This window comes from Petaurus breviceps, unplaced genomic scaffold (genome assembly GCF_028583685.1).
Source record: "Petaurus breviceps papuanus isolate PSGF00001 unplaced genomic scaffold, PetGlider_PUasm1.0 90760, whole genome shotgun sequence".
NCBI lineage: Eukaryota > Metazoa > Chordata > Mammalia > Diprotodontia > Petauridae > Petaurus > Petaurus breviceps.
The window spans coordinates 2,833,852-2,843,040 of NW_027187338.1; the positions used below are offsets into that span (position 1 = coordinate 2,833,852).

The 9,189-nt window shown below is 41.4% G+C and overlaps 1 protein-coding gene across 1 annotated transcript in view; it reads left to right on the forward strand.

Moving 5' to 3' along the window:
* The first annotated feature begins 267 nt into the window (after positions 1–267).
* CUNH1orf216 (chromosome unknown C1orf216 homolog) overlaps positions 268–9,189 on the forward strand; it is a 12,275-nt gene continuing 3,353 nt past the window's right edge. The window contains exon 1 of the mRNA XM_069068194.1: positions 268–398. The gene's annotated coding sequence lies outside the window, so the exon portion shown is untranslated. The remainder of the gene's footprint in view (positions 399–9,189) is intronic.

The window sequence follows — 9,189 nt, forward strand, 5'->3', positions numbered from 1 at the left end:
TGTATCCTTCCAAGAATCTTTCCTTTCTGGGAGGGTGACCTCGCCTCCCCCACCACGTCCCCTACCTCTCCCAGCAAGTGTGTGTTCTATGTGTGTGTATTCATACTATATGCGTGTGTGCATGTGTCTTAGTGTGCCTGGATTTGTGTGTCTGTGTGCCCAAACCTGTGCCTGCGTGTGCCTGAGCGTGTGTCTCTGCGTGTGCCCCTGTGTTTTCCGAGTGTGTCTGTGTTTTCCTGTGTGTGTCTGAGTGTGTGTGCAGCCTCCGCTGCAGCCAGGGCCCCGCCCCTCCCTTTTCCGCACTCCTTGCCAGGCCGGTGACTCAGTGACGCTTTCCTGCGGCTGGAGCCGGAGCGGAGCCGGAGCCCGAGCCGGGTGGGCCTGGGCACCTCTGGCCTGTAAGTCCGGGCTCCGGGCGGGGTGGTCATTTTGTTTTGTTTTGTTTTGTTTTGGGTGGGGGGACTCCAGGGGCCGGGGCTCTGTAGGGGGGGGCGAGGGGACACCGCAGTGGTCCATGGTTGGGGGGAAGACACGTCTCTGGCCTCCCAGGGCTGTGGGTGGGGAGTGGGGATGGGGGTGGGTAAGGGTGGGGAGGAAGGAGGAGCGTCTCCTGCAGCATCCCCCACCCCCGCCTGAGCAGTGGCTGGGAATGGGGGTGGGGGCGGGGCTTGAGGGAGGCCCAGCAGGGAGGAAGGGGAACGGGAGAACGAGGATAAGGATGCTCAGGCTTTGCCCGTACACCACAGGGATGGGGTGTATGTGGGGGCGCTGACTGACCCTAGAGCCCGTCTCTCTTCACACTCCTCTTCCCTCCCTACCAGCCAGGATCGTCCTGCAGATCTGAGGCTGGCCTTCTGCGCAAGGTCTAGGAGCTGGTGGGCCTGTGGCCAGAGCCCCTCTGGTGGCAGGGCCTGGGGAACTGCCAGCCCTGCCAGGCTGGTTTTTGTCCTGAGTGGATACAAGATGAGGAAACAGCCCTCACTTCTCTATCTCTCGTCAACTGCACATGCACATAAGTACCACATATGTACATATTACACGCACCTTACACTATACATATATGGGCACACTGCTACACTACCCAGGCACACTGCATACAGAAAAAATACATGTCTACATATATACATGTAACACACACAACATGTACATGTATACAACCTGCCTGCATGGGCATGCAGCAACCCACACAAATGCACCCAGTACATATACATACCTCACAGCTGCCATATTTGGTGATTTGAAAACGGATTCAAAAGACAGCTCCCTAACAGTATTTTATCCCATCCTCCCTCCCTGCACCTTGTGGTGGCCATTCCTCTTCCTTTACCCTTCCCCCTGTGGCCCTCTGATCACTGCCCCTGCCTTGCTAGGCAGCCTGGCAGGATAATTTCTTACTTTCTGTAACCCTTAGTTTACCAATACACAAAATGGATGTAGTTGATGTTGACGCCTTCTCTGTGAGTTCAAATCTACACTAGGACAAATGCATTTGTTCTATTCCCTGCCCGTGGAAGCTATTCACAGGGCGGGTAATGACAGATCAGACTTGGAGCAAGAGGAGAGAGAGAGGACAGACAGAGCTAGGTATAATGGGCACCATAGCAACAGAAGGCAGAGCTATGAAGGATCTCCTAATGTGGAAACCAGAAGTCAACTCAGCTATTCAAGGCCTTTCTACTCAGTATCTGTGTCCCAGTCTATCTAGTAATCAATCAATCAATCAATCAACTAACACGTATTTATTAAACATATATTACGTTCTAGGCATTGTGCCAAGCCGTGGAAATGCAAATACAAAAGTGAGATAGGTTTTTCCCCCAAAGGCTTTGAAAGTAAGAGGTGGGAGCAGAGAAAAGGGACACCAATAAGTAGAAATATTTTGTATTTGTCAAAAATGCATATCAGTTGGGGCAGCTAGGTGGTGCAGTGAATAGAGCACTGGCCCTGGAGACAGGAGGACCTGAGTTCAAATGCAGCCTCAGACACTTGACACTAACTGTGTGACCCTGGGCAAGTCACTTAACTCTGATTGCCTCACCAAAAAAAAAAAATGCACACTAGTAAGTAAAGATAATGTATGTGCATATGTAAATGTACTCTGATAAGTAAATAAAGGATATACAAAATACATACACCAAGAAGTAAATATAGAATTTTTTTTTAAAAGGACACTGGGTTGGGGGAGGAGTAGGAACTGGGAGTATCCAGAAATGCCTTCTAAACAGTAGCTCTTTTTTTTTTTTTAACTTTGTCACAAGCAATCTCTCACAAGCTGGGAATGATTTGTAAATGTTTGTGATATAAAAATAAAAAATTAATATATCTTAAAAAATAAAAAAAAATAAACAGTAGCTCTTGAGTTGAGCCTTGAAGGAAGCTGGGAATTTCAGGAAGCAGCAGTGAGGAAGAAGAGCATTCCAGGACTGAGAGACAGCCTTGCAAAGGCACGGGAATAGGAGAAGAAATGTGTCTGGGGAAAAGCAAGTATTCCACTTTGGCTGGAACCTAGAATGAGTGAAAAAGAATGTTCAGTAGGTCTGGAAAGATAGTTTGGAGCCAGATTGTGAAGACCTTGAAGTACAAAGGAGTTTGTGTTTTATCCTAGGGGAAGATGGGAGACACAGCAACGTCTTGAGCAGGAGTGTGACAGGCAGTTCTGTCTGATATAAGAATATCATTTTGACAGCTGTAGACATAGAATCATAGAATCACAAAATCTGAGGGTTGGAAGGGAACGTCTGTGGCCAGATAGTTCAACCCATATGCAAAAGGAATCCCCCATTTAACTTATAGGCCAAATGGTCCTCTGGGAGTACTTGAAGACCTTCAAAGAGAGAGAAACTACCCATCCCTTAGGCATGCAGCCTTTTCCACTTGACAACTCCATTTTTCCCCCTTTCCTTCCTTCCTTCCTTCCACCTTCCCTCCCTCCATCCCTCTCCTCCTCCTTCTTTTCATTCTTCTTCTTCTCCCCCTCCTCTCTCTTCTCCCTCTCCTCTGTCTTCTATCTCTTTGTCTGTCTGTCTGTCTGTCTGTCTCTCTCTCTCCCCCTCTCTTCCCATTTCAAGTTCCAAATTGTCTCACTCCCCACCCTACACTAGAGAATGCCACTATTTGACACAGATTTCCATATTATACTTACCTCTATTTATCAGTTCTTTCTCTGGAGGGGGATACCACCTTCTTTCATAGATCCTTTATAGTTAATCTGAGTATTTATAGTACTCAGAGTAACTTGGTTCTTCACATTATTCTTCAAACAATATTGCTGTTACTGTATATAACCTTCTCTTGGTTCTTCTCACTTCATTATTTCATATGTCTTTCCATGATTTTCTAAAATCAACCAGTTCATCATTTCTTTTCTAAATATATATACATATATATTATCCCCCCCAATTTCCTCCCTTACCTCTTCTCTGAGATGGTAAGCAATCAAATATAGGTTATACATATGCAATTATGTAAAACATCTCCATATTAGTCATTTTGTACAAGAAGACTCAAATAAGAGGTAAAAAAAGAAAGAAAGTGAAAAATAGAATGCTTTAGTCTATATCCAAACAATATCAGTTCTTTCTCTGGAGGCAGATAGCATGTTTCATCATTATTCCTTTGGGATTGTCTTGGATCATTGTATTGCTGAGAATAGCTAAGTCATTCGAAGTTCTTCATTGAACAATGTTGCTGTTACTATGTACAACATTCTCTGGTTCTGTTCACTATATATCACTTCATGTAAGTCTTTCCAGGTGTTTCTGAAATCATCCTGCTTGTCATTTCTTATAGCACAATAATATTACATTACAATTATATACTACAGCTTGTTTAGCCATTCCCCAATTGATGGGCATCCCTTTAATGACCAATTCCTAGCCACCACAAAAAGCAGCTCATCATTTCTCACAGAGCAATAGTATTCAATCACTATCATATATACCGAAGCTTGTTTATCCATTCCCCAACTGATGGGCCTCGCCTCAATTTCCAGTTCTTTGCCATCACCAGCTCCATTATTATTAGGAAGTTTCTCCTGATACCAAAACTAAAATGGGTTCTTTGCCTCTTCTACCCATGGATTCTGGCTGTACCCTCTGGGGCCAAACAAAGGAAATACAACCTCTTTTTCACCTGATCTTCAAATATTTGAAGCAGCTATCACATCCACACTGAGTCTTCTCTTCTCTGAACTAAACATCCCAACTGCCTTAACCTAAACCCATTTGACTTGGACTCAAGACCCTTCATCATCTTTGGTGCCCTCACCTGATGTTCTTCAGCTTAGAAATGTCCTTTTTCAATAGCGGCACCTAGAACTCAACACAATATTCTAGGAGTGGTGTGACTAGGGCAGGGTGCACCTTATTACTAGAACCTATGCCTCTGTTAATAATGCAACCCAAGGTGACATTAGCTTTTAGACGTTGCATCACTTTGCTAATTCATATTGAGTTTGTCATCCACTAACATTGCACTATCTTTTTTCAAACTTCTGTCTAACCATGCTTCCCCTATCCTGTACTTGTAAAGCTGACTTTTTAACCCAAGCATAAGACTTTATTTATCCCTTTGGAATTTTGTCTTATTAGATCCAACCCAATGTTCTTGCCTGTTGGTGAACAGAGTGCTTAATCAGACACTTACTTAGTTGTGCAACCCTGGGCAATGTAACACTTAGTTCATGTAAGTCTTTCTGGGTTTTTCTGAAATCACCTGCTTGTCATTTCTTATAGTGCAATAATATTACATTACAATTACATACCACTGCTTGTTTAGCCATTCCCCAATTGATGAGCATCCCTTTAATGATCAGTTTCTAGCCACCACAGAAAGCAGCTCTTCTTGTTTCTAGTTTCCCCATCTGTAAAACAGGGATAATAATGGTAATTATCTCAGGATTGCTGGGAAAAATCAACTGAAATAATATATGTAAAGCACTTTGCAAACCATAAAGCACCATATAAATTCTAGTTATTATTATTGTTTGTTGTTGTTCAGTCATTTCAGTCATGTCTGATTCTTTGTGACACCATTTGGGATTTTCTTGGCAAAGGTAACAGAGTGCTTTGCCATTTCCTTCACCAACTCATTTTACAGATGAGGAAGTTGAGACAAATGAGGTTAAATGATCTGCCCAGGGTCACACAGCTAGAAAGTGTCTGAGGCCAGATTTGAATTCAGAAATAGGAGTCTTGTTGACTCTAGACCTGGCATTCTATCCACTGCACCTCCTAGCTGGATCATTATTACAATAGCATGACTATCATCCCAGCTTTGTGCCAAATGTAAATTCTATGAGTATGCATACCATTGATAGTTTTAGCCAAATCATTGATAACTGAGGCAGTGTGCTTTCCTACATAATGTCAGACTTGCATTAAGGAATACTTGGCTCTGAATCTAGCCTTACTAGCTGTGTGACCCTGAGCAAGTCAAATATCCTCTATGACTCTCATCCTACTTTTCTTTAAAATGAGGGAAGTGGACTTGATGTACAATAAGGCCCTCTCCAGCTCTTAAATGTATGATTCTATAATACATAGCACAGGGAAAGACACAGTTTGAGGCATCTAGGTGGGGTAATGGGTAGAGTACAGGGCATGGAGTCAGGAAGACATGAGTTCAAATGTAGTCTTGGGTACTTAATGAGCTGTGTGACCCTGGGCAAGCCACAATCTCATTTACCTTGGTTTCCTCATCTATAAGATGGGGATGATAATAATAGCACCTCCCTTCTAGGATTTTTGTGAGGATCAAATGAAATAATATTTGCAAAGTGCTTATCACAGTGCCTGGCATGGTAGATGCTATAAAAATGTTACAACAATAATAATAGCTATTACTATTGTTTTTATTATTATTATAGTTCTCTTGGAAAGTTCTGAAATCCTTTAATTATATTATCATCTAGTCTAGGGGTAGGGAGCCTGCAGTCTCGAAGCCACATGTGGCCCTCTAGGTCCTCAAGTGCAGCCTTTTGATGGAGTCCAAACTTCAAGGGCTGCATTTGAGGACCTAGGGGCCACATGTGGCCTTGAGGCTGCAGGCTCCCCACCCCTGAAGTCTGTATGTGTACAGATTCCTTTAGGGGCAGCTATGTGGTTACAATGAATAGAGCCCTGGGCCTGGAGCCAGGAAGAACTGAATTCTAATCTAACCTCAGACACTTAGGAACTGTGTGAACTTCAGCAAGTCACTTACCCTCTATATGTCTCAGTTTCCCCTTCTGTAAAATGGGGATAATAATAGCACCCAGCATTTTTGTGAAGATCAAATGAAATAATATTCCCAAAGCACTTTGCAAATATTAAAGTTCTATATAAATGCTATTATTATTCTAACTACTATACCTCACAAAATGTTTTGCTAGAATCTAGGCTATAAGTTTAGCATGTTCCCTTTTCTTATTATCCCTTATTAGCTGCTCTATCAAAAAAGGAAATAAGATGTCAGGATGTAGGAAATAAGATATAGGACCAATTCTTTTTTTTTTAAGAGAAGGAAAAAGATCAGGTATTTTGCTTCCACCTGGAAATAAACTCAGTTCTTTCTAGTTCTTTCTCTGGATGCACACATTTCTCTCCATCATGAGTCTTTTGGGATTGACTTGTATCACTGCATTGCTGAGAGGAGTCCAGTCTATCAAAGTTGGTCATCACACATACGTTGTGTCTGTAATTGTGTACAAATTTCTCCTGGTTCTACTCTTCTCACTCAGCATCAGTTCTTTTAAGCCTCTCCAGGTAAATATGAAGACCGCCTGCTCCCCGTTTCTTATAGCGCAATAATATTCCATAACATGCATATACCACAACTTGTTCAGCCATTCCCTAATTGATGGGCACCACCCTAATTTCCAATTCTTTGCCACCACAAAAAGAGCTGCTATAAACATTTTTGTACATATGGGTCTTTCTCCTACTTCTATGATCTCTTTGGGATATAACACTAGGAGTGGTATTGTTGGATCAAAGGGTATGAAAGTATTTATAACCCTTTGGGCATAATTCCAGATTGCTCTCCAGAAAGGCTGGATCAGTTCACAACTCCACCAGCAATGCATTAGTGTTGCAATTTGCTCACATCCTCTCCATCATTTATCATTTTCCTGTTTTGTCATCTTAGCCAATCTGACTGGTGAGATGTGGTTCCTCAGAGTTGTTTTGATTTGCATTTCTCTAATCAATAGTGAATTAGAGCATTTCTTCATGTGCTTATAGATATCTTTAATTTATTTCTCTGAAAACTGCCTGTTCATATCCTTTGACCATTTATCAATTGGGGAATGACTTGTATTCTTATAAATTTGACTCAATTCTCTGTATATGTTAGAAATGAGTCCTTTGTCAGAGACATAGGTTGTAAAGATTCTTTCCCAATTTCCCACCTCCCTCTTAATCTTGGTTACATTGGCTTTGTTTGTACAGAAGCTTTTCAATTTCATGTAGTCAAAATTATCCATTTTACATTTTATAATGTTCTCTAATTCTTGTTTAGTCATAAAGTCTTTCCCTCTCCACAAGTCTGATAGGTAAACTATTCCTTGTTTTAGGAGACTGCTTACAGTATCAACCTTTATACCTAGATCATGCACCCATTTAGACTTGATTTTGGTATATGGTGTTAGATAATGGTCTACGCCCAGTTTCTGCCATACTATATTCCAGTTTTCCCAGCAGTTTTTGTCAAATAATGAATTCTTATCCCAAAAACCAGGGTCTGGGGGTTTATCAAACAATAGATTACTATAGTCGTTGACTTCTGAATCTTGTGTGCCTAATCTATTCCATTGATCCACTCCTCTATTCCTCAGCCAGTACCAAGTAGTTTTGATGACTGCTGCTTTATAATACGGATTGAAATCTGGTATAGCTAGTCCACCTTCCCTAGCATTTCTTTTCATTAATTCCCTTGATATTCTGGACCGTTTATTCTTCCAAATGAATTTTGTTACTATTTTTTCTAGCTCTATAAAGTAGTTTTTTGGTAAATTAATTGGTATAGCACTAAATATATAATTTAATTTAGGTAAAATTGTCATTTTTATTATATTAGCTCAACCCAGCCACGAGCAATTGATATTTTTCCAATTAGTTAGATCTGACTTTGTGTGAAAAGTGTTTTGTAGTTGTGGTCATATAGGTCCTGGGTTTGTTTTGGCAGGTAGATTCCCAAATATTTTATAACGTCTACAGTAACTTTAAATGGGATTTCTCTTTCTATATATAGGAATGCCGAGGATTTATGTGGGTTTATTTTATATCCTGCAACTTTGCCAAATTTATTTATTGTCTCAAGTAGTTTTTTACTTGATTCTCTAGGATTCTCTAAGTATATCATCATATCATCTGCAAAGAGTGATAGCTTGGTCTCTTCTTTGCCTAATTTGATTCTGTAGGACCAATTCTTGATGAAAGCACTCTGACTATCTCTTAGCAAGCCCTCATTCTTTTTCTATCTGTTCCTTCACCACCTCCTAAAATGATCCTACTTAATGATCCTCAGAACCGAAGTCAAGGTCACTGACCTTTATGGGAAACTTGGGACAACATTCACCCTTCTCCAGTCTTGAGGTACAAACCTCATTTCCTACAGTCTTTCAGATATTAACTACAGTAGCTCAGTAATTACGTCTACTGGCTCTTTTGGGAACAAAGGCTGTAGTTCATCTGGTCCAGGTGTCTTGAGTCCATCAAGAATAATTTACCACCAGGGCGGCTAGGTGGCACAGTGAATAGAGCACCGGCCCTGCAGTCAGGAGGAACTGAGCTCAAATCTGGCCTCAGACACTTAAAACTACTAGCCATGTGACCTTGGGCAAGTCACTTAACCCCAATTGCCCTGCCCTCTCCCCTCCAAAAAAGCAAAAAAAACCAAAAACTTACCACCTCTTTACTTCTCTTGGCTATCAGCTCCATCTCCATCCTCACCCTGTCTGTTCTGTCCTTTCCACTAAAAAAGTCACTCTCCTTGTCAGAGAAAATGGAAGCAAAATGAGAATGGATTAGCTCTTTCTTATCTTTGTTGTCCATTATTACCATCACATCTACCTGAAGAAAACGTTTTGTCCCTTCCTTGATCGTCCCTTTTCCCTGAATATAGTTTAAAAGAAAGAAAGAAAGAAAGAAAGAAAGAAAGAAAGAAAGAAAGAAAGAAAGAAAGAAAGAAAGAAAGAAAGAAAGAAAGAAA